This window comes from Aythya marila, assembly GCF_965140915.1.
Source record: "Aythya marila genome assembly, chromosome: Z".
Classification (NCBI taxonomy): domain Eukaryota; kingdom Metazoa; phylum Chordata; class Aves; order Anseriformes; family Anatidae; genus Aythya; species Aythya marila.
This window is the reverse complement of record NC_139080.1, coordinates 6,136,046-6,162,663: the sequence shown is the minus strand read 5'-3', so window position 1 is coordinate 6,162,663 and position 26,618 is coordinate 6,136,046. Positions and strand designations below refer to the sequence as shown.

General features: G+C 39.7%; 1 pseudogene across 1 annotated transcript; it reads right to left on the bottom strand.

Annotated features, from left to right (window-relative positions):
• Nucleotides 1-9,060: 9,060 nt before the first annotated feature.
• Nucleotides 9,061-9,823, bottom strand: LOC309889777 (glutamate--cysteine ligase regulatory subunit-like; annotated as a pseudogene). The gene has a single exon. The product of its transcript is annotated as a glutamate--cysteine ligase regulatory subunit-like (transcript).
• Nucleotides 9,824-26,618: the final 16,795 nt, after the last annotated feature.

Genomic DNA, 26,618 nt, shown 5'->3' with positions numbered 1-26,618 from the left:
TTCCAGTAGCGTTAAAAACTAGATACTGCAACCACGTTCCCAGGCACAGAGCTTTGCCAAGGCCTACATTTGATCCAGCTAGGAGCACATGCCTGCTCGGTGGTACAAGGTCATAATAATAATTCTCCCTTCAGGGGCAAACAGTCTTAGGAATGATCCCCCACTATTCTCCCCTACTATCTTGGCTCATTCTGATCTCAGTTGTTATTAAGCTCGTTTTATGCTGCAGTCAGAGCAGCTTGTTTACTTACAGAAATGGTTATTCAGAAAGTGGATGCCTACAATGAGAGCAGAAGTCTGTGTGTGTGTGCATGTGCGCATGTGGTGCATCTAGGGAGAGAAAAATGGCTTGTTTTAGGGACACATCATTCCTTTGAACAACCCCCACATCCCCCCCCCCCAAAAAAAAAGTGAGCCTCGATAGGCTATGCTTTGTTTTGTTCCATTTGTTTTCTCCCTATAGTGTCTAATCCAACCTAGAAATTCTGTGATTCTGTAATGTACATTTCAATGGATGGGAATGACGACAGAAGACATTTGCAGTCCCTTGAGGCATGGTAGCAATACCTGGAAATGCTTTCAGTACTAAGTATTCTGAAGAGAAAAGTAATGTTCTTTTTATTTATTTATTTATTTTCCCCATTCACCTCTTACACCAAGACTGGGATTTCAATTTTATTTTATTTTTTTGGGGGGAGGAGGGAGGTGGGGGAAAGAGGGAGAGGAGCGTATTTTCTTGTATCTTATCAGCAGATTCTCCCCTCACCTTTACTTTCAAAAATTTTCATGGATGGGCTCTCCACGTCTGGAGAGAGCTTTCAGTTTGTTGCATGAAAAAACGTGGCTAACAGGAAAAACTTGGTTTTGTTGGACTGAGTGTAGGGAAATGGGAAGTAAGTGGATGCTCTTGGCAGGAAAGTCAACAGAAGGGCAATTAGATGTTTTTGTAGTTGACTAGAAGAAAGGGAGAGATGAGTGGATCGTTCTTGTATTTCACTCAAACTAAACATTTTATTATTGCATAGATGACAAAAGAAATCATTCACAGTAGGATATTTGCATTATTTGAGCCAGAGAACTACAAAGATTTCTCAAGACCTCCATGCAGTGACTGATGATAGGAAGAAGATGGGAATCTTTACAGTAAATGTATCAGAGTTAGTGACAAATCCTAGTATTAAGACATCTAAAAAAAATATTCTAGTGCAGTTTTAAATGATTAAGTGCAAAATGTCTTTACACTAGGGCAACTACATTGACTTCAGTGGTGTGGTTAATAGTTAGCAGAGATGTAATGTTTAGTTTTATGAATAATTTTACATTGATTTACACCAGGAAGGAGCTGCACTGGAGGGAGTGAAGCTATGCACACAGCATTGGATGAACAAAAGCTGAGGCCTATCCCCAACAATTTTTATTTCTGCCTTCATATCCGAACTGTATCAAATGTATTTCTGGTCTGCTTATCCTTCCACGAAGACATAATGTGCTACCTCTGTGTTCTTTTTCACTGTTCAGGTAGGACTCTTCTATTACAAGGACAGTAAAATATTTACTTTGAGAGTTAACATGATGTGGGTACTTGTACCTGAGGGAGGAAGAATTCTCCTTCATTAAAACTGCACCCTAAAATTCATGAAAAAAACATAAATTATGTAGACTTTATGTAGACAAGGACTACATTTCATCTTCACAAATATAAGCTACATCATGCTATGTCTATAGTGTGTATTTGACTCAGATCTGAGTCTGTATAGTACACTAATGACATCCAAGAAAAATGTTACATATTGACAATACTGACAATTAACAAGATATTGAAAATCTCTGATGTGCTTATGAACTTGATCTCTGAACTTCTGGTTATTTAGTCTTTCCTACTTGAAACTACGGGCTGATCTCCCCAAAGCTTCTTTTCTATTCTGATAATGAAGTGGCTAACAAAGTTGCTTACAGTTCAGTATGTGGAGCAGCAACTAACACTTTTCCTGGTACTAACACTATTCCTCCCCAACTTCACACGTGGGAGGTATGAGGTTCCCTTCCAGATAAGACAAGGACATACAGTGTAATTCATTCTCTGATCCAACCTCTAACTCCATTCTTCCACATACTTGCTGTTCTGAAAAAATCCAAGTGAGGAGGGAAACCTGCCTAGTCGGACCATGGCTACAAACAATGGTAGTCCCAGCTGCTGCAATGGAACTTGTACCAGTTTCAGCAACTGGAGACATTAAACCATCAGTGTGCAATGCACAAAGGGGAAATATCCACCTCAGGTGAGTGGCACCAAGACCTAGGAAGCAATTCATTTCAGTAGTACAGTATTTTGGGGTGCATAACTGATGCAGATAGTTTCAGAATATATGAAATTAAGGTCTGCATGTATCTTGATTTGGATTTAACAGCCTCTGAGCTAGTTCACCTAGTCAGAGTTCAGTAGCAAATCTAGGCCAAAACTGCAATGCAGACTGTCAGTTAGTTGTTTCCCAGGTCTTGGGAGGGAGAAATCAGTCTCCTCCTGAACTCATTTCTGGCACTTCTCTGTAGAACAACTTATGAACTCAGATTTTTTTTTTTTTTTTTCCTGACTGTATTTTATTACACTAAATTGCATCATTTCAGTTAAACATTTGTTATAACTTAAACAGAATAGCCACACGAGGCCCTGTTCATGAACCTGTAATATTTTGCGTGCATCTATATTTGCAGTTAAACATGCAAAGTAGGACAAAGTTATGGATTGTTTCTCAGTCCTTGAGATGAGAGAGGCTGGGATGGACAGAGCTGGTAGGAGGAGGGCACTGCTGGGTGTTCTTCAAATGACTTCTGTATATTCCAGGTAGTCTTGAAGATTCTGAGAAATCACAATTGCAGTGACTGATGATTGTGTACAGCCAAAATAGCTATCTTTTGTTCAGTATGTGCTCTTATTTCAGCCCCTATCCCACAAGATTTTACTGAGGCAGGTTAGCTCAAAGTAGCACAGCAGTTCTTGATCTCTCTCTTAAGACAACTCAGCTTTTTAAAGCACATATATAATTTTGACACATGTGTATCACAGTTTATTCCTGTCTTCTTCTTTATCTTCTGTATTAACAGATGTGTGTGCATATGCATGCAGACAAATTGAGTTTGTCCAGGTTATTGAACCATAAGATTCTTTGGAGCCACTTTGGTAGTCTGGTGCATGACACTAGTCCTGCACTTTTGAACAAATATAATGCCATCTCTGCTTTCTATGTTAACAGAAAACTTGTATAGCATTTCTCATGTTTCTCTAATAGCCCTAATAATCAAACACTGGACCTGAAATAGCTCTGCTGTTATTTCACATTTCTTCTAACTTATTTTTAAGAAAAAACACTTTCCTTGTTAATATGACAATATATGACACTGAATTCCAACCTGTTACACTTGTGATATTACAGTTCTTAACCATACTGTAGCTTTTTTCCAGTTTCTTCTAGATACATGGTTCATAATATCTGTTATATACTTGAGTCCATTTATAGCTTCCTGTACTTTAAATGTGTATCTTATTCTTGACTACAAATTCCCACTTAAAACTTTTGCTTATTAGCAATTGTCATTCAGAAGAAAACAGGATGTTGCCTGTGTAGCCGTCGGGCAGATGGAGGGGATCTGGGAGTTCAGGAGGAATGGAAACAGGTCCCTGCTCGACATCGCAGGCGATGCCCTCCCCTTCCGGCCCCGCATTCCCAGGTGCCCTTACACAACAGGTTTGAGGCCCTGGAGCTCGACAGACCAGTAGCTGAGGAAGAGGTAGCAAGTGTTCCCAGGAGGATGCCTAGGGCGAGGAGGTCGACTCCACGCCTCAGGACTGCCTCCACCAAGAAAGACAGGAGGGTTATTGTTGTTGGAGACTCTATTCTTAGGGGAACAGAGGGCCCTATTTGTCGGCCTGACCCTACCCGTAGGGAAGTCTGCTGCCTCCCTGGGGCCAGGGTCAGGGACATTGCCAGGAAGCTTCCCAACCTGGTACGCCCCTCTGACTATTACCCTCTTTTGATAGTCCAGGCAGTGACAACATTGAAGAGAGAAGCCTGAAGGCTATCAAAAGAGACTTTAGGGGGCTGGGTCGGTTAGTGGATGGAGCGGGAGTGCAGGTGGTGTTTTCGTCCATCCCTACGGTGGCAGGGAGGGGTACAGAGAGGACACGGAAAGCCTACCTGTTAAACACATGGCTCCGGGGCTGGTGCCAACGCAGAAATCTTGGGTTTTTCGATCATGGGGCACTTTACTCAGCACCTGGCCTGATGGCTGCAGATGGGTCCCTATCTTTTAGGGGAAAAAGGATCCTGGGCCAGGAGCTAGCAGGGCTCATTGAGAGGGCTTTAAACTAGGTAAGAAGGGGGATGGGGCTGAAGCTAGGATTGTTGGGGCTGTGCAGGGGGGAACAGTGGCAAGGCTGGAGGATAAGGGAATGGCCCAGCTGAAGTGCATCTACACCAATGCTCGCAGCATGGGTAACAAACAGGAGGAAGTCATCGTGCAGCAGGCAGGCTACGACTTGGTTGCTATCACGGAGACGTGGTGGGACCAGTCTCATGACTGGAGTACTGCAATGCCTGGCTATAAGCTCTTCAGAAGGGACAGGTAGCACAGAAGGGGTGGTGGTGTGGCTCTCTATATTAGAGAGTCTTTCAAGGTTGTAGAACTCGAGGCTGGGAATGACAAGGTCGAGTCCCTTTGGGTTAGGATCGGCAGGGACAACAAGGCTAGTGTCCTGGTCGGGGTCTGCTATAGACCACCGAACCAGGATGAGGAGACGAATGAGGAGTTCTACAGGCAGCTGACAGAAGTTGTGAAATCGTCAGCTCTTGTACTTGTGGGGGACTTCAACTTCCCTGACATATCCTGGAAGCACAACACAGCCCTGAGAAAGCAGTCTAGGAGGTTTCTGGAGAGCGTGGAAGATAGCTTCCTGACACAGCTGGTTAGTGAACCTAGCAGGGGTGGTGCCCCGCTAGACCTTCTCTTCACAAACAGAGAAGGACTGGTGGAGGATGTGATTGTCGGGAGCTGTCTTGGGCAGAGTGACCACGAAATGGTGGAGTTCACTATTCTTGGCGAGGCCAGGAAGGGGACCAGTAAAACCGCTGTATTGGACTTTCGGAGGGCTGACTTTGAGCTGCTCAGGACACTAGTTGGTGGAGTCCCTTGGGAGGCGGTTCTGAAGGGCAGAGGGGTCCAGGAAGGCTGGGCGCTCTTCAAGAGGGAAATCTTAATGGCGCAGGAACAGTCTGTCCCCACGTGCCCAAAGATGAGCTGGCAGGGAAAAAGACCAGCCTGGCTCAACAGAGAATTGTGGCTTGATCTTAGGAGAAAAAGAGGGTTTATAATCTTTGGAAAACTGGGCAGGCCACTAGGGAGGACTTTAAGGATGTAGCGAGGCTGTGCAGGGACAAAATTAGGAAGGCCAAAGCTCATCTGGAGCTCAATCTGGCTACTGCCGTTAAAGATAACAAAAAACGTTTTTATAAATACATCAACAAAAAAAGGAGGACTAAGGAAAATCTCCATCCTTTACTGGATGCGGGGGGAAACTTAGTTACAAGAGATGAGGAAAAGGCGGAAGTGCTCAATGCCTTCTTTGCCTCAGTCTTTAGCGGCAATACCGGTTGTTCTCTGGATACGCAGTACCCTGAGCTGGTGGAAGGGGATGGAGAGCAGGATGTGGCCCTCACTATCCACGAAGAACTGGTTGGTGACCTGCTACGGCACTTGGATGTGCACAAATCGATGGGGCCGGATGGGATCCACCCAAGGGTACTGAGAGAACTGGCAGAGGAGCTGGCCAAGCCACTATCCATCATTTATCAGCAGTCCTGGCGATCGGGGGAGGTCCCAGTTGACTGGCGGCTAGCAAATGTGACACCCATCTACAAGAAGGGCCGGAGGGCAGACCCGGGAAACTACAGGCTTGTCAGTTTGACGTCAGTGCCAGGGAAGCTCATGGAGCAGATTCTCCTGAGAGTCATCACGCAGCACTTGCAGGGCAAGCAGGCGATTAGGCCTAGTCAGCATGGGTTTATGAAAGGCAGATCCTGCTTGACAAACCTGATCTCCTTCTATGACAAAGTGACGCGCTGAGTGGATGAGGGAAAGGCTGTGGATGTGGTCTACCTTGACTTCAGCAAGGCTTTTGACACCGTTTCCTGCAGCATTCTCTTCAAGAAACTGGCTGCTCTTGACTTGGACTGGCGCACGCTTAATTGGGTTAGAAACTGGCTGGATAGCCGGGCCCAAAGAGTCGTGGTGAATGGAGTCAAGTCCAGTTGGAGGCCAGTCACTAGTGGCGTCCCCCAGGGCTCGGTGCTGGCGCCGGTCCTCTTTAATATCTTCATTGATGATCTGGACGAGGGCATTGAGTACACCCTCAGTAAGTTTGCAGATGACACCAAGTTAGGTGTGTGTGTCGATCTGCTTGAGGGTAGGAAAGCTCTGCAGGAGGATCTGGATAGGCTGCACCGATGGGCTGAGGTCAACTGCATGAAGTTCAACAAGGCCAAGTGCCGGGTCCTGCACCTGGGGCGCAATAACCCCAAGCAGAGCTACAGGCTGGGAGATGAGTGATTGGAGAGCTGCCAGGCAGAGAAGGACCTGGGAGTGATGGTGGATAGTCGGCTGAATATGAGCCAGCAGTGTGCTCAGGTGGCCAAGAAGGCCAACGGCATCGTGGCTTGTATCAGAAACGGTGTGACCAGCAGGGCTAGGGAGGTGATCGTCCCCCTGTACTCAGCTCTGGTGAGGCCGCACCTCGAGTACTGTGTTCAGTTTTGGGCCCCTCGCTACAAGAAGGACATCGAGGTGCTTGAGCGGGTACAGAGAAGGGCGACAAAGCTGGTGAGGGGCCTGGAGAACAAGTCCTACAAGGAGCAGCTGAGGGAGCTGGGCTTGTTCAGCCTGGAGAAGAGGAGGCTCAGGGGTGACCTTATCGCTTTCTATAGGTACCTCAAGGGAGGCTGTAGCGAGGTGGGGGTTGGTCTGTTCTCCCACGTGCCTGGTGACAGGACGAGGGGGATCAGGCTAAAGTTGAGCCAGGGGAGTTTTAGGTTAGATGTTAGGAAGAACTTCTTCACTGAAAGGGTTGTGAGGCATTGGAACAGGCTGCCCAGGGAAGTGGTGGAGTCACCATCCCTGGAAGTCTTCAGAAGACGTTTAGATGTAGAGCTTAGGGATATGGTTTAGTGGGGACTGTTAGCGTTAGGTCAGAGGTTGGACTCGATGATCTTGAGGTCTCTTCCAACCTAGAAAATTCTGTGATTCTGTGATATGTGATCTGAACAACTATGAAGAGTTGGAAGGTCATTACCTAAGTTGTCGTTGACCCAGCGGGATCATATTTGGAAGACAAGGACATCCTGTTCTACCACTGATATTGCTTCATTGACTTTTTCAGAGTCCAGTGTTTATTCTAGCTCTGCAATGTGCCTCCACAAACACAGATGAAAGCTAATGGAGTGATTTTCCCTAGTCTCGCCATCATCTTATGTTTCATAGTTGTATGGCCATGTTTATACAACTGATTGCATGACCAATTCAAAGAATTTAGACATTCATCAAGCACATCAGGTAATAAAATAAGAGCATTGAATGCAAGTAGATTGACTCCTTTAAGATTTAGTTAACTACTTGTTCATAAGATATATGAATTTAATCACTGTGCAAATAAGAAACAAACCTACATGTATGTGAAGAATTTTATGCACAATTTATTTCCTACTAACTCTCCACTTCTCTGCTTCTGGAGAAACTAACAAACAGAAAAATCACAAGCCCTACCCTAGAAAAGATGAAACCTTGCAATCTGTTTGGAGTTTATTCCCACCTTTCCTCGTTCTTTGCTCTGCTTTATGTAATGTACTGTTCATTCCTATTGCCTCTTTATAGCTGTTTTGTTAAAGTTCATACCACAAAGACCTGTAAAGGAAATTTACGACTCTTGGGGTTTCAGCAAATTCTAAATAACCATAACATGTTACCATGCTTCATAACCATGAAGCATTAATTAAAGACACTGGAGTCTAAGTTATAACAGAGATGCTGACATTTAAGCCCCTTGCACCATGTAAATTAAAAATGGTATGACAAACAGTGAGTAATTTGATGGTCAGAGGTTCATAATAGATACCTTAATATCTTTGTCATGAAAAAGAGTCTGTCCTTGGTTTAACCCATGCTGAACAGCCCAGGGGTCTGGTTCATAAAGCATGACACTGCCTAAACATTTTTACAATAATTTATATATTGGTCTGGGAATAGCATAGAATATACTTGAGACTAAACAAACATGCAGGAAATTTGTGAACTGAATGTATTAATGCAAAGATAAATTCACTGTTATCCATGTATCTGCATGATACTGCAGATTTTAAGGAATCCACTGATCCATCGTCACTTATAAAACTCACAATTCACAAAAACTCACAAACTATCACTTATAAAACACATAATTTAATTGATTATTAGGTAAGTAAGTTAGCATGAGTCATTCACAAGATATCTGTACCATTGAAACCTCAAGTTTCTGGGCATATTAAAGAGAAGATGTCCCTGCCTTAATCTACCTACACTAGAAAAGGCAACACATAGAGGAAGTAGGCTGGTCTTCATTATATATTTTTTCATACTGTGGAACATAAATGTTCAGTGCTATGATCCTTATGTTCACATAAGATGTAGCTTAGTATATCCAAAGAAACTGTTGGATTTCTGTTGAGTCATGTTATGAGATTCATTTAACTAGTGCAGACACTTGTATCTGAGCTGGGCACAGTAGAGTCATTCAGGTGCATGCACTGGTTAATAGGTTAAGAAAGAAAAATAGTGTTAGAGCACTGCAGACACTCCTGCTGACATCACACTGAATAAATACAACTTTTGGTCTTGGTTGTAAATGTTGTAAAAGTCTCCCTAGGAAAAAAAAAAACAACAAACACTGTTCCCCCATCCCCAAGAAATTAAAACAGTAGGCCATTTCAAAGAAGAATAAAAAAAATAAAAAAAATAAAAAAATAAAAAGATGAGAGTGTTTCAAGAGGCATTTCTTTTAGCTTGCATGATATAGCATCTGGACTTGACTCTGCTTTTAACAATGACTGAATGTTAGAGAATCCATAAAGGAATCCATTTGTGCGCTTTGATATTCTGGATGCTTTCCCAAAGAACTTCTTGGAAACTTGCTTCACAAAGTAATTTGTTTCAGTCATTATTTCAGTTAACAACTGTATGTCAACCTGTTTTGCAAGTGCTGTGAGATCAAGTGGCATCACACAACAGGAAGCTAGGTTCACCTGATTACTACTTGGTTTCACCTGTGCCCACACATACACCTGTTCTAACAGTGTTTTATCAAAGTCAGAGTATATATGGTAACAATCTTTTTATTTTGAACCAGACTTTCAAGTTCTTGCCAAGAAGGTTGCAAATACTCTGAGAGGCTATTTCCATCTTTAGTGGGAGGTGGGGCAATAATGACTGAATCTAACTGAGCAACCCCAAGAGCTGAACATGCCATATCAACTGCGTCTCTGACTGATGAAGAGTTTGATCCAATGATGAAAAGTTTTGCTGATACTTTCAACTCATCCCTTTCTTTACGATTCACTTTTTCTATGGCTTGAGCTACACTACATTCTGGAACCTCCACTATTTCCTGGTTCAGATCTTGTCCTATCTTTAAGCTCCATTCAGTCAGTTTTTACTGAATGCAGTCCCCCCACTCCTCACTGGGGGTGGCTGGGCACTTCTTGTGGCCACAGCTCTGGTTGAGCAGGTTGCCAGTCTGCAGGTTGAGGGTGAGTCAACACCAGGGTCGGGTGGCTGAGGTTGCTCATGCCTCATGGGCCTGTACGCCACCCATCACTGGCCCCGGCCCTTGAGTGTCTGAGGTCACTAGCCCTGTTCAGCCTGGAAAAGAGGAGGCTGAGGGGAGACCTCATTGCAGCCTACAGATTCCTCATGAGGGGTAGTGGAGGGCCAGGTGCCGATCTATTCTCTTTAGTGACCAGTATTTCTCTGTTCTCTGTAGGGACCCACAGAAATGGTGTTAAGCAACAGGAGATGTTCAGGCTGGACAGGAAAAGGTTCTTCTCTGACAGCATTGTTTTGCACTGGAACAGGGTCCCCAGGGGCGTAGTCATGGCACCAAGCCTGTCAGAGTTAAAGAAGCATATGTGCACTCAGGCACATGGTGTCATAGAGCAGACTAGATGAGCAGAATAAATTAACTAACCATTCAGTGGATAAAGAATTGGCAAGATGGTCACATTCAAAGAGTTGTTCTCAATGTCCAGGCAGAGACTGGTGAATATGAGCCAGTGATGTGTGCTTGCAGCCCAGAAAATGAACCATATCCTGGGCTGCATCAAAAGAAGTGTAGCTAGCATGTTGAAGGAGGTGATTCTTCTCCTTTCATCACACTCACAAGACTCCAGCTGGAATTCTGGGACCCCCAACATAAGAAAGACATGGACCTGTTAGAGTGGGTCCGGAGGAGGGCCATGAGGATAATCAGAGGGCTGGAGCACCTCTTCTATAAAGAAAGGCTGAGAAAGTTGAGGTTGTTTAGCCTGGAGAAGAGAAAGCTCCAGGGAGACCTTATTGTAGTCTTCCAGTACTTAAAGGGGGCCTACAGAAAAGCTGGGAAGAGACTTTTTACAAGGGCATGTAGTAACAGGACAAGGGGTAATGGTTTTAAACTAAACCAGGCAAGATTTAGGTTAGATATAAGAAGAAGAAATTCTTCACTATGAAGCTGATAAGGTACCAGAAAGGCTGGCTACAGAAGTTGTGGATGCACCATCCCTGGAAGTGTTCAAGGCCAGATTGGATGGGACTTTTGGCAGCCTGGTCAATTGGAAGGTGTCCCTGCCTTGGGGATTTGGAACTAAATGATCTTTAATGTCCCTCCCAACTCAAACCATTCTGTGATTCTATGAGTCACAGAACAATTAAGGTTGGAAAGGACCTCATGAGTTCCTCAAGTCCAACTTCATAATAAAGCCAAATTACCTTTGATTAGGTTGCTCAGGGGCTTCTGTACAAAATCCTATAAATACTGATTTCTTTCTATTTCTATTTGATGAAGGAGGTGGCTAAGGTAAAGAGTCTGAATGGTAAATGTCTGTTAGAAGAGGCAAGTACTGCATGTTATAGACCATGTATATATTCCTATTCTCCTGCAATTAACAGCTGAAATGGGGGATATAAGGGAATCTAAGTTATCTAACTTCTCTTAATGTTTTCAGTGAAGTAGTAATCAGGAACAGTATATTAACCATGGGGCAGTAATATTCCAAAATATCAGTCCCAATTGTTTACAATAGCAGAAGTATGCTTTTAACTGCATATCTAATAGCTACTTAAGTTGCAATTATCTTCAAAGATATAGTTAAATATTTTGTTCCAACATGAAAGCTTGTGACACGTGCAAGAGATATACCCAGATCACCTATGTGTCCCTCGAGGAAGAGGAAAACCTGCAGAGCAATTATACCACTCCAGGTTTGATAATCTGCTAATGGTTCTGCTATTTTTTCACTGCTGAGCTGGGCCAGCATCCTATGAAGACTTTTTCTGCTGCATAATCTTAAGATGTAAATGGAAAACAAGGAGGTAAGCAGAGGCTGGCTTGAAAACTTGTTAGGAGTTCTTCACCTTTACCGCAGATTTGTTCCATCACTTTCCTTGCATATCCTTCCTGCTTTGTGCTGCTATTTAATATCCCACTAGTTGTGTAATTTTAGCTTCCAAATTGAATAAGATGTTCCCTCCAGTGGAACCCTCACCTTGATAAATTGCCAAATAGTAATTATTATTCCTTCCAGAGCCTGAGATACGGAATCATGGCTGTAATTTCCAAGGCCTGAGAGCTGAGAAATTTATGCTATGCTTCTCTCCATCGAAGTTTTCATCTGAGATCATATTTCAAGCCCTTTCCTTTGATGATATGATTAAGATAATTCCTTTATGAAGTTCAAGCCTCTGTGAGATATTCAAGAAGGAACCTGATAGTTCTTAAGCTTCGTTTGCTTCCCCTATGAATATCAGCAGTGGATGAAGGAAAAAAGCAGAGATAGGATGCCTGACAGTTTCAAATGCTCCTAATTTTTTAATGTTAATTATTATGGTAACATCTGCTGGCCTCAAATATGGGGCCTCTATTCTTGTGAGTGCTATATAAAACTAAAGGAAGAGACTTTTTTTTTTTTTTTCCCTCAGCAATCCTGTCTATAGCAAGATATATAGATATATAGATATATTATTAGCTTGTTTGCTTTTTTATTTATTTTTTATCAGATGCTGATGTGAAACTTAGTGAGATTCACTTGTTGAGAAGATTACTCAAACTCTGTGCCAAATTCAATAGTACTTGTACTTAATACCCTTTCTGAGAAAGTAGAATAGGATAAATATTGTAATACACATAGGATAGGATAAATATTGTAATACACATAATCTGCATATATACCCCTGGATATGTAAAGTAAAATTTACACTTTATTCAGATAGGACAATACTGTATTATTTTGGTATTCCTCATCCAAAGACATCAACTAGATTAAGAAAAAGAGTTATGTTATCCCAGTTTTACAAATGTAAACGGGCATCTAACAAGACGTAGCTGAAGATATAGAGGAAGCCTAGTCTAAGTTAAAAAAAAAAAAAAAAAAAAAAAAAAAAAGTGACTAATGAGATTTTAAATACCTATTTGCCTATAACATCTGTGTTTAGTAGCAATGTAGTGTCTGCATCAGAGTTATCTCATTTACCTTTAAATATTAACAGGTGACTTTCAACCCTTAGTCCTCCTGAACAATAATTTTAGTTGCCAGATTTTTACTGTGGAATCCAGAGAACGCAATGACAGACCTCTGTCTAATGGTATACCTAGCCCATCTACGTCAGTCACTGGCAGTCTCAGGAGGACAGCAAGAAACTCTCTAATAGAGGTTTGTGGAATAGACAGACCACACAGACTTACTCTAACCCTTCCAGCTGCTCATTGGGTATGCCCTGAACTGGAAGGTTTACTTTCTGGTTTATATGTGTACTTCATATATGAAGTATATATGAAGTGTATATGAAGTACTTCCTTTAATACTTCTGAATATTCTCATTTTCAGTAATATGTTTAAGCTCCTTTGATGTCCTCAAGTTACAGTGTAAGGATTTAGACTAAATTAGCCAAGATGCTACTGTCCTGCAGACACAAGCATGTCCCATATAGGTGTTTCCTCATGAGCATAAAACATACTTAGATTTAAAAACTGTTTTACTATTGAATTGGGTAGGGGCTACATCCATTTCTATTACCTCCAAATATATGCCCAAATGTTATTTCTACAAGAAAACACTTAAAAACTCATTCCATCTGTGATGGAGGAGATAAAACATCTCTTTATTATATGTTTGATGTTCAATTTAGGGGGGAAAAAGTGTTAAATCCTAATCTAAATAATAAGTATATTAAAGCTTTCTTCTGTTATGATCCTGTTTTATAGGCTCATTGTTCATGGCATGTCCTTACTGCTCATGTACGTGACAGATAAACATACCATAGCCTCCACTATCTCCATAAATTGTGATTACAGATTGAAATATGATATGGCTCATTATTTATTTGTAGCTTTGAAATTTTCTCAAGGATATTTTTTCCTTCTTTGGAGTTACTTTGTTTTAATGATGATGAAAGGCTGTACAAAAACACATAAGCAATCCAAAGTCCTTTCTTTTACCACGTAATGGGTTGAGGTGTACCATACTGTCCCTTCTTCAATAAGCAGTATTTCCTGGTGCAGAGTAATCTCAGTAAGCCATTACTTTGCTCATTGTTTAGGCTTCAAATCATCAAAGCATTTAAACACACACTTAACTTTAGTGCCTGATTAATTGCCACTGGAATAGGATTTAAGCACTTGCTTAAAATTAAGTGGGTGTTTACATGCTTTGCTAAATAAGGATGAAATGCTAAACTGAAATCATATTTGATTGCTAAATGGATGAAATGCTAAACTGAAATCATATTTGTGTCTGAGTGGAGATTGTTCCCAAGTTTACTAAGAAAACAGTTTTGGTGGTTTGTTTGTTTGTTTGTTTCGGGATCCAAAAAAAAAATCTTAATAGAATAAAAAGAATGCAATGGATTTTGCTCTCCACTGACACAATATGAAGTTTTGTGAAAATATCCAAACAGAAAAATCTTTTATTTTCTGTTAGATTATTGGTTGTGAAGACAAATCAAAACCTGCTCTCTCCCTTTCCTTATGACCTCACAACATCCTGAAGTCTTTCTTGAGGAATTCTTCTCCTAACTTGTCATGGATTCCTTAAAATTTGAAGCCCTTTTAGACATTTCTATCACTGTCTGCATAGCTCTGGACACCTGACTGCAAACTCTACATTCATTTTGGGACCCGCATCTTCCACTTTCCAGTCCCTCTATCTATCTGCACTTGGTAGTTGATTCATCATCCAATGCCACCAAAGGTTACATTGTAATAACATCAGCGAGGTTTTGGGCAAGCCTGACTTCTGGAAAATTTCTTGGTTCAGTCCCATCTTCTCAGACTGTCCATTAGATGCAAACACTTGCTGCCATTAGATGCAAACAGCTGGAGATATTAAGGTCAGTGGCAAATTCCTGCAAGATTTGTTAAGGCCCATGTTTCTGTTGAAGGTGTCTGCTACTTTAACAGACTGGTAGTGGAGTTGGGAAATTAGGAAAGGGAGCACGCAATTACAATCTTTGCTTCCCATTTCCTTTTTCAGTGTATTAGACTGTATTTGGAAATATATTTAACTAATATTCTTAGGACATGTTAGTAGGCATTTTCATTGATCAGTATTTACTATTTATATAAATTTGGTGGGACAGGAAAAACAAAACACTATTTATGATTCCTGCTCTTTTGGTTGTTGTCAGTATTGCCAGAAAGAGAAAGCTTTTTTTCTCTCTCACCCTGCCTTACATTCTTTCTCCCTCTTCTGTCCTTCAAGAAAATTGTCCTTTTATTTATTTTTGCACTATCCAAGAGTGGCAGCTGATTTTGAAGTGTCAGACTGTTTTTTTTACTTGTTTGTTTGTTTTTGTTTTGTTTTGGTTTTTGGATGTTACCATTTATTGCAAAGAGGATAAAATCAATGTGACATTTCCAGAACAATGATGGATGAAAATGATGAGTGGTCTTTAAACGCAGAAGGCTAATTTTTAAAAATGTCACTAGTGTACTATTTCAGAGTTTGTCAAAGATAAAACAATAAAAGTTATAGATATGAAAACTAATAATATTTCACTGGGTAAGCTACAGATAAGCAGACAGTACAGCATACAAGTTCTATACACTTCTAAATATAATATGATAGAAATGCTGCAGAAATGACAGCATTAAATATAGTTACTTTGGGTTATTTGATTAGATCTTCGTTTATGAAGACCTTGATTTCTAAGGCTATGACCTTGCAATCAGTTGTTCTAGGAAGGACCACTGGGCTGGCATTTTACACTATGGAGAATTCACATGGACTCAAGGGATTGATCTGATGGCCAGGTTTTATGAGTTGCCTGAACAACACAGTTATTGTGCTTTCCAAGCTATTAGTGTGTCACAGTGTGAGTTTCAGATGCTGAAAATTTGTTCCTTACTCTGAACAGGTACTGCTTCTGATAAACAACCTCCCTTTGTGGCTTGTTACCTACAGTAACCCATGCACATAAAGCAGAGGAGACTCTTGATACCCTGCAGCTCCAACAGACTTTAACAACAGCTTGTGTGTGCGTATTATTACTATTTAATTCCTAGTTATTTCATTTACAAGTCATGGATGAAAATCTAGTCCTGAAGGCAGAGACCTTCCCCATTTGATGTTATTGGTGAAGCCATGTGAAATTATTCAACAGTATCAGCTCTGTTCTTAAGTTAACATTCACAGGCAGAAAGATGGTGTGATTCAGTCATCCAAATCTGGCACAAGCACTTCAATGAATAGGAGGAGTGCAGGGAAGCAAGAAGTAAGCATCAGTAATACCTTACATGAAAGTAATTAACCCACATTTGATAAATAGAGAAATAGGAATATCTAAAACGTTATGCACCCACAGAAGGGGAATTAATACACATTTGCCAACTACTGGACATGAAAAGAATCTGGTGACCTAGGTCTCTAGTGACTTTGGCTAAATTGTCATAGTTAATTTACATGACACAAGGTGTTTTATTACCAAAACCAAGGGGTCTGTGAAATGTCAGTAAATAAAATTTAAAGATCTCTAAGAAATTTAACTTATATTTGAATATGTCTCTATCTCAATAGTATATTTATGTAGTTCTTGCCCAACTGGTGTAGTTTACTACACTGTAGCTGAAAAGCAGATGTCAGTATTTACCATATTTACCATGCTCAAATAGATGCCTTGTTTTGCAGTTGTGAAGTGTTGAAGTTTAAAAACAAAACAAACAAACAAACAAACAAACAAAAACACACACACAAAAACAAAACAAAAAAAAAAAAAAAAGAAAAGAAAAAGGAGGAAAAATACACAGCAGCTTAAGCTTGATGTTGGTTTTATAACCTCATTTGGGGGAAAAATAACTTCACGGTTTAACTGCAGATTAAATCTGATCTGATTCAGCTCTAATCATCTCATTAGAGGCAAATGAACATAAATTGTGAATCAACTTGGAAAGAAGGGTGTTGGAAGATTTATGATAACTCCTCCCATCACTAAACTAGACACAAACATTAACCAAAATACTGGAAAAAAAAAAAAAAAGGATACAGTAAGCACCTGTTTAAGGCCTTGTTTGTCATTGTTCAGCTCTATAAAGACACAGTCTGACTTGAGAGTTGATGAATAAATTAGTCTTTCAATTAAAGAACTGAAAAAATGGTGAATTCAAAGGTTGGTCTCATGTTTCTAATGATCATGTTCAAAAACAGCTGTGAGAAGTCATACAGCTATGTTTAAGTAACTATTTGCTGGTACTAAATTTAAATCTGTGCAATATTTGCATCCAGTTCTGGCCCACTGCAAGTCACTTGAAATGTTTCTAGATGTTCACTTATCTGTATAAAAGCGTTTCACATATTTTCCATTAGTGGAAACCTTTGAACAGCACATAAATGAGACACTGGGATGGTCTATATCTATATTTCAAACCAAAAGGTGAATGTTAAAACAAAATATACTTCCTTCTTCTAGCCTCATTTCTGTGTATTGAAAATAAATTTGGTATATATATTGGTATATTTAAGTATTTATACTTGTTATATAAAAGTATTTAATGTTATCTCATATATAGATTTCTCTTTCTCGGTCCACTTCAAATCTTTACTTTAGCTTATGCATGAAAATATGTGTTTAGAAATATTTTTCAAAGAAAAAAATCTCTGTAGAGGTACTGACTGACTTCTGTTTTTCTGCTTCATAAATATGTAACTTTTTTTTTAGTACTTTTAGTAAGTCACATACTTGTACTTTGTAGTCACATGTACTTATTACATGGGGACATGCTTTTTCTATTCACAAACACCTGTTCATATGAGATATTTTGCTTGCCTTTAGTCCTACCAGAAATTTTACAGATGGCTAAGGAGAGTAGTTGCATAGGAATCCCTGATTAATCTTTGTAGGCCTAATATGAAGAAGAAAATACAAGAAATTCCAAATCCCAAAAAATCCAAGATTCCAAGAAATCTTCAGGAATATGATTCACTAGACAGCGTGGGGAAGTTGTAAGGGGTGGAGTATACAGGGGACAGACCAAAACTTCAGAAAATAAATGCCAACAATTGCTGTCAGTCTGCTTTTACCATATGGGAAATGAGGTCTATGCATCAACCACGATTGGTAGAATATGAAAAGAGGAACCTTCACACAGTTGTAGTTATATTGCTACATGTAGTATTGTGCTTTTAACCATAGAAAGGTCAGGACTTCCCAATTACGCACACATCAAACTTTTATTTTAATTTTATTTTTAAATATATGGATAACAGCAATAGCAGCAACCTAATTTTTCCTCTCTTTCTGTGGTAATAGAAATTGCTAAGTGCTTTTTGCTGCTATTTCACATAAAATAAAATAAATTAAAAAAAAAAAAAAAGTCAGCCATAGGTAGCCACTGGGGTGAGGGTGGGGATTTGAATTGTTTAATTAAGTTAATTAATTTTAAATTAAATTTAAGTTATAGTAGGCAAAATATATATATATATATATATATATATATACTACTGAAACCAAGAAAAGAGGACTTTCTCAAATAAAAAGTGATGAGAATCCTCAGCTACTACTTCTACTACTGCTAACGACACCTATGCTGTTTATAATTTGACATCAATGTTCTATTTGTGCAGCATGAATGACTTCTGCAATCTCCAGAAACTCACCAGAGATACTGTATATCTTTGGAATGTAGCCCTCTGAAATATTTAAAAATGTTTGACTTTGAAAAGGACATTCAATTTTATTTGTAATATAGACCAGAGGATAAATATTTATATATATTCTATTTCATATCAAAAATGAGAATTCAGCAGCCTACAGTTCATTGGATTTTAGTATGTGAATTATCATTTTGATTGTGATTTTACAGTTTACATCATTCCAATAAAAATAAGCCTGCCTTACGAAACAGTCTTCATGTTGAATTATTTGCCCAAGGAAAAACAAAAACAAAACAAAAAAACTACATATTTTGATCAATAAAAAGCAGGGTTCTTAGGGTCAGAAAGAACCACTGTGTTCCCAAATTAATAAGAAAGACATTCGTTTCAGCAGGACTGGGCATCTTAAAAGACTGTCTCTAGTGCCCTTTAGAGACCTCAGTTTTGGGCTGGCTTGATGTCCTAATTGAATTGCCTTTGTTGTAAAGTATAACAAACAAAGCCTCAGAGAGTTTTCCAGACAGAGAGAAAGAGGTGGGTGAAGGGAATCCAAGATACCTGCTCAATAAACAGTAATGATTTTACTCCAAATTAGGGGGCAAATCATTGACCTCTGGTGATATGACCTCTCAGAAATGAATCGTTTTTGTGGGCATTATAATAATATTTAACAAAAAGGTATCATCTAGCTCTTCTCACCATGTCTTAAAGCTCCTTATAAAATTTGCCTCACCACCCCTGCTATGCAGGGAAGTTTTAAACCTGCATACTCCAGACATCATTACACATAGACACATGTACATGAGTCATCTACATATGTGTTCTGTATTTTGAAATTGTGTATTCACAGGGAATTAAGGAAGTGATCATTTACAATTACAATTGTTCTTCCTGCCATCCTCCATCTTAGTAGTGTACTTTTACATAGTCCAGTTCTTTAGTCCTTAATTTTGCCTTCAACAACTTTAGAGATAGTTTCAAAGATGAAAGAAGCATTTTCAGCACTGGTAGGTGATAAGGTAGTGAGCACGATGGGAGTTTGGGGTTGGAGATTAGGAAAAACTCTTTCCATAGCACCAGAACAGGGCTCCACAAGGAAGTTATGAAATCTCCATCTTCAGTGGCTTTCAACACTTGGCTAGATGAAGCTATGTCTGATCTCATAAAAAAGTGTTATTTTTAAACAGAATGTTAATGGAGATAACCTCCAGAGGTCATCTTTTAACCAACCTTTCTATGACTCTACATTCTTCCCAAGTAACCCCCTATTCTATCTCATAGGACTTTTCTCTGTCACTGGTAGCCTCACCACTTCTGTTATGGTGCTACTCCATTCTCCTCTGTGCCTGTTTCAGCCACCTGTATAATGAAAGGGAGTAAGCATCTGTGCACACCAAGCTATTTCAGCCACAAAACACACCATGGCATGCTACAAGCATATTGGCTTGCAAAATAGATGCATTAGCAACAGCACCACACCTGCCCATTGCTGAGTCAAATCAGCATGTTGTGAATATCTCTCTAGATTTAACTATTAAAATCTAGCCACCACCAGGTTAGTGGAAAGGGCCACCAAGATATGAATAAGAAGTAATAAAAAGATGGGTTACATTTTGTCATGACAGGGCTATGCCTGCTAACCAAAATATCTGGAGCTCTTATGCAAGGAAACGAGTTTGCATGGGTTTGGAGCCTGAATTAAAAGAACATTTTATAGCACAGAATGCAAATAATCAGGTAATTTCCTCTGTAGCTGTACAGTAATTGCAGTGTAATTAGAATAATTGCATTTTACCTGCAGGACATGCACTTATGGCATGTTGTATTTGCATTAAATATTCAACATATACGTTCCAGACCAATTCATCTTTGCTGTAGCTCTGTTCTGAATTCAGTGGATGTACTACAGGGATGAATTTGGCTCTCAGTATCTTAACTTGTATAAGTCGCGATTCTCATGGAAATTTCCATTTTGCAGAAGAAGAATTTTTAAGGGAGTTTGATGGACTTGGTGGTGAAAACTTGCATAGCCTGGTAGTAGTTCACCCATGTCAAAGTTTAAGTTAAACTCATCTGAATAACAGACAAACAAAGTGTACAACACTCACATAACCATTCACTGCAGTGAGCAATCAAGCAGCTCACTTCTGGCAGTAGTCTCACACAGACCATACTTTAGGGTCAAGCCAAGGCCTAAACTCCAGCAGCTTTGTGCTACTGAGACAGGGAAAAGCAACCTAAAAAGCTGCCTGAAAGATGTAAATGCCCCACCCCATTGCAAGAGGGTATTTGAGTGGCACAAGTCTGATACACTTGGCTCTCTTCCACATGCCCACTTCCCTTGGCATAAGGACAGGAAGATGCCATGCCAGAAACAGCAAGGGGTAAGAGAGAGCATGTGGGAGGAAGGATGAGTCAGTGTTTAGCACAGTAATTAGGAAGTCTGCAGACCTGGGTTCAAACCTAATTGCAGGCAGGTGAGAAATACCCACCTGTTATAAGAGTCTGTTATAAGAGTCTGTTATGAGTTATATATATATATATATATATATATATATATATATATATACATTCTATATTTTATATAATGATCTTGAAGTCTAAGAAAAAGAACCAGCAGCCCAAGCACTGAGCTAATCAGAAAGAGAAAGGCAAAACTTCAGCAGCATACCCCCACACATATAATGTGTTTAAAGACAGATAGGGCTCTCCCAGATGTAGAAACTCTTCTTTCAACAAAATACCACCCTGTTCTTTGGAGTAAGGAATAAAAGCAGTGCTTTTCCACTTATTTTTTGTACTCTAGTTGCTCAATTAAAGCATTTAAAAGATAAAGAAGAATCTGGATACTCAGAGGTTAACAGGGTTGAGATTAGAATAAAACACAGCAAAGCCCATGGCCCACATGCTTCTTATCTGCACAGTTAGCCTAGCTTCAGGTAGGGCTCAAAGAAGCTGCCCTGTGTTCAAGAAGCCAAGCAGTAATATCTAATGATATACTAGTCCATGTTATATTGGGGCTCCTAATAATCATATCATCTAAGCTATAGAAATTATTTTTGTCTATCACTAATATACATATATACTAATATACTAATATACAGATCACAGAGACCTCTGAAGTTTAGCCGATGGTGGAGATAGAGGAGGGAAGCATGGCCAAATCTGAGAACACATATGCTCTTGAGTTTAAACAACAGTACAGTCCAGTTTCCCTCTTTCTGGATGGTCCAGTGACTATATAGATTAACTATTCCCAAACAGGCTGGGAACATATTCAGCAGATCCTGTCCAGTCTTCATCCAGAGCAATGTTAAAATTTCTGACCTCTACTTCAGAGCTGACTGTTTGCAACCACAATACCTGCTAATTTCAAGAATAAAAGGGAGAAGACCTAGATTCTACAGTTCTTAACACAACAAAGTCTTCCTTGGCCTTGATGTGATATTCACCTGACAGCAGCTGCACAAGTTAGCACAGAAACTTTTGCTGTGGAATGCTGAACCATGACATTATCCTGCTTTTCTCTCTCTCTCGCTTTGCAATTGTTTCAGTCCTCTATTAAATCCTCTATAAAAGCCTCATGTTTTTCAAAATGTGCTCCCTGTTTCAGTCCTCATTGTTGCTGTCTTTGGAGGTGTCCATTCAACACACTAATTGTCCTGTGTGTTTGCTGAAGGAGTTACTCAGGAGCCCCTTAGATCCTAATCCTTTCTTAGTTAATTACCATGTGCCATACACTGGAGCTATGGGGCCTCAGGGCAATAATTTTGTTGACAATATGCAGCAATAACCATATAATCACAGCACAGTTATGGAACATTTATGGAGTTATTTGTGCCATGTCATAGATTAAGTTAGCAAATGTAATTTACCTCTCACCACCAAAGAGGACAGAGACTTAAGGTCAAAGGCTCTCATTAGAAATTCTATTTTTTAAAATTGCATTTTTTTAACAATAAATTCTCTCAAATCTAATAAAATTAAGTTTCTTGATTTTTAATTTTTGTATTTATAAACTCTGTAGAATTCCAGTCCAAATTTGCTGACTGTAAATTAACTTTCATAATCTGAAAGAATAACAACAAAAAAAATCTACCAAAAGAAAAAAAAAAAAAAAAAGCCCTCTTACCCAAATATTCTAAATAAATAAATAAATACATACATAAAAGTGTTTCCCATCAAGTTCTATCTGTCTCTTGATACTACTTATCTGCTCATATCAAACTCCTACCAGGTGCAGAGTGATTAAGAAGACCAAAAATAAAACTATTATCTATCAAGCTAACATTTCCTCACATCACCTGTAGTAGCACATTGGCTGCTGCATGGATGCTTAATCATGTCTAGTGTTGTAAGGTGACATTTGGATAGGAGCCATTCTGCTACAGATTAGGAGAGGAACCAGGGTTTAGCAGAGTGGATATGATCAGCTGAGAAACCTGATGGATAGGTGAAGGGGGAAAGGGAACTGACATTTATGAAAAATGTTGTCCGGAATAGGTCACACTGAGCAGAAGAGGGCAGGCTTTGGGAGGTTTATCAGGAAAAAAAAAAAAAGCACCACTATGCCTTTTTTCAAAGATTGGTGTATATGTATATATGGTAATAGGATACACAATATATGCATACATATATTACCATATATACATATGCATATGTATGTCCATATGCATACAAACACACAAAACCTCCCTACATAGACCTGGCCCATAAATATATAAATAGATAAAAAGATAAATTGATAAATATACTACATATTTCCCTTTTCAAATAAAAGAGGATATGGGCTCTCAGACCAACTTTCACATATGGCAGCTTAAAGCAAAAATATTTTATTCATGAATGATGCCCTCTTTTTTTTCTTTTTTTTTTTTTCTTTTTAATAAACACATAAAAATGTGAAACAATAAAAGTGATATATACCTAATAATGAGTGAGCCAATAAACCCCACAAGGCAACTTAGCTTTGGAAGTGGAAAAATTGACTTTGTATAACAAATTGTAGAATTATTAATCCTGTTTGAAACCCTTTTTATATCAGACCATTTACTTTAATTCTTGCTACTTTCAACATTATTATACATTATGCATTTTTCTTTGTAATTTTTTTTCTTTCTGCAAGTACAGTGTGCTCCCAAACTTTAAAGGGCTGGAAGCATTTTAAAGAGAAGCCTACTGGGTAAAAGAAAAAGCAAGGGATAAATTATTTAGGCTGTTCTGAGGTACTCATCCCTGCAAAAACTCCCTCACAGTGGTCTCTCACAGACCACTGTTGAATTAAGCTTTGTGAAACCCCTGCAAGGAAAGGAAATATAGTAACATGAACAGAGAAACTGAAGAACAGAGCTGATTGTTGTGTCTACACTACGCTGAGTAGCCTCCAGACGGGCTCTAAGCTCACCATACTAACCCTTCCTCTTATCTTCTGTCCATACAGCCAGCTAATGAACAGCCTCTAGATTTCTGCAAGTGGTGGAATTGCAAGGGGATAAGATAAAGGGAGGACTTCCCTTAAGCTACCTTTTTAAGGACCATAAATGCAGACAAGTATCACAGAATCACTGAATAGAAGGGGTTGGAAGGGACCTTGAAAGATCATCAGGCCCAACCCCCCCCACCAAAGCAGGTTCCTCTGGCTGCCTACGTAGGCATCCAGACGGGCCTTAAATATCTCCAGAGAAGGAGACTCCACAACCTCCCTGGGCAGCCTGTCCCAGTACTCCATCACCCTCACTGTGAAGATGTTCTTTCTCATGTTGGTAAGGAGCTTCCTGTGCTCTATCTCGTGACCATTACTCCTCATTCTGTCCCTGCAAAACACTGAAAAGAGGTTGGCCAAATCCCTCTGTCTCCCATACCTCAGGTATTTATACACATTGATGAGATGCCTTCTCAGTCTTCTTTTTTCCAGGCTGAACAGACCCAGGTCTCTCAGCCTTTCCTCATAAGGAAGATGCTCCAGGCCCCATATCATCTTTGTGGCCCTCTGCTGGACACTTTCCAGGAGGTCCCTGTCTTTTTTGTACCGGGGAGCCCAGAACTGGACACAGTACTCCAGGTGAGGCCTGACCAGGGCAGAGTAGAGGGAGAGGATCACCTCCCTTGACCTGCTAGCCATGCTCCTTCTAATGCACGTCAGGATCCCATTAGCCTTCTTGGCCACGAGGGCACAGTGCTGGCTCATGGTTAACCTGTCGTCCACCAGGACCCCCAGGTCCTTCTCCTCAGAGCTCTTCTCCAGCAGGTCGTCCCCCAGCCTGTACTGATACATGTGGTTGTTCCTTCCCAGGTGCAGGACTCTACACTTGCTCTTGTTAAACCTAATTTGGTTTCTTCCTACCCATCTCCCTAGCCTGTCAAGGTCTTGCTGAATGGCAGCACAGCCTGCTGGCATATCAGCCACTCCTCCCAGCTTTGTGTCATCAGCGTACTTGCTGAAGGCAGACACTATTCCCTCATCAAGGTCATCGTCGAATATGTTGAACAAGACCAGACCCAGCAACGACCCCTGGGAAACACTAGTCACAGGCCTCCAGCCAGACTCTGCGCTGCTGATCACCACCCTCTGAGCTCAGCCAGTCAGCCAGTTCTCAATCCACCTTACTGTCCACTCCTCTATCCCACACTTTCTCAGCTTTGGATTTGCAAATATGCTTCAGCTGAAGCTGGAACACTTAAGAGTGCACTTTCATCTTCAGATTCATCTTATTGCTACACTTGCTAGAAATTATCTAAATAACCAGTATTTTCCTAAAAAAACAAATTTTAGATGCATATTGTAAAAGATTTCTGACTTGAAAAAATGTAGAACGTGAAGTTTGATGTCACTGAATATCCACATCCCCACCTGAGATCTACAGAAGTCTAGTATCTTAGAGTTGAATAAGTTCAAAAGGAGCACTAGCAACTATATAATCAAACAAATGGCAAAAAAGTAGACTAACATTTACTCACAGACTTTGCTGGTCAGATTTATGGTTAGCAACAGGACAAAGACACAAGTGTGGTGAGCAGGTTATCTGTACTTTTCTCTGGAGAAAAATCCAAACCCTTACATTGCCCCAAATTAAGTCTTAAAAGTATTGTCTTTGTTTTAATAGCATTAATCAAAGTTATTTTGAAATAGGTGTTTGAAGGATGCCATTAAAATTGCTTTTGGCTTTGTTTTATTGAGTTTAGAAACTCAAAACTCCAAAAATAAACAAACAAACAAAACAGAGAAAAATGAGGAAAAAAAAAAAAAAAAAAAAAAAAGAAAAAGAAAAAGAGGTGAAACCAACCAAACAGGAAAAACATCTCTAGCTGTAACCTACTATAAATTCCTGGATATATTTCTATTCAACACTGCTATATCTCTCACACATCTCTATTTAGACTTTTTAACACATAAAGTGCTTGCTACAAGAGTGGTAGCAATAATATGTTTTGTTTGCTTTCAGCCATTTTAAGACTAAGTGATCCTATGGTTAAAAAAATAATAAAAATAATAATAATAATAAAACACACAAAAAAAAAAAAACTAGCCAACTGTAGGTAACCACAAAATTCTCACTGAATTCAGTAGGACTGGGTTTGAACTGTAGCCCAGTTGTGTTGATGTAAAAGAATTACCTATTTAGTTTTTGCATTTCTGTAAAGCAATATGCCAAGCCTGGCTAAAACAGTTTAATTTACTTATTTATTTGTTTATTACCAGAGCTTTTCAGTAAGAAGATAGATTGTCAACTGGCAAGTAGATGGTCCAACTATGCAATCAGAGTGAGGTCATGTTTCTGCAGTGAACCTTAAAGACTGAAATCCTTTAAACTGAGCTAAAACAGTGCCCATCTTCCAGATGTGTTTAATACCTGTATCTTTTCTTCTGATTTACAATCCATGGAGTTCAAGAACAGTAACAGCAGCTGATATAATTTTGTTTTGTTTTGTTTTGTTTGTTTGGTAAGCATATAAACACATTAGAGGTCATGTTTATAGTGAAGTAAAAAATTGAGAAAACATTTTGGTCTATCAAAAATTCTACCCCTGGGCAAGCATTCTTCTAATCTTTCTCTGAATAGGTTAGATAATCAGCTTGAAGCATCCTTTAAGATATCAAATGTTTCTTTTCACCCCCCTCCTTTGCTAAGCTTAACAATTTCAAACCTTCACACTTGCTAACTATGCATAATGCATTTCTAGATGCAAACACTTTATCCAGTGAA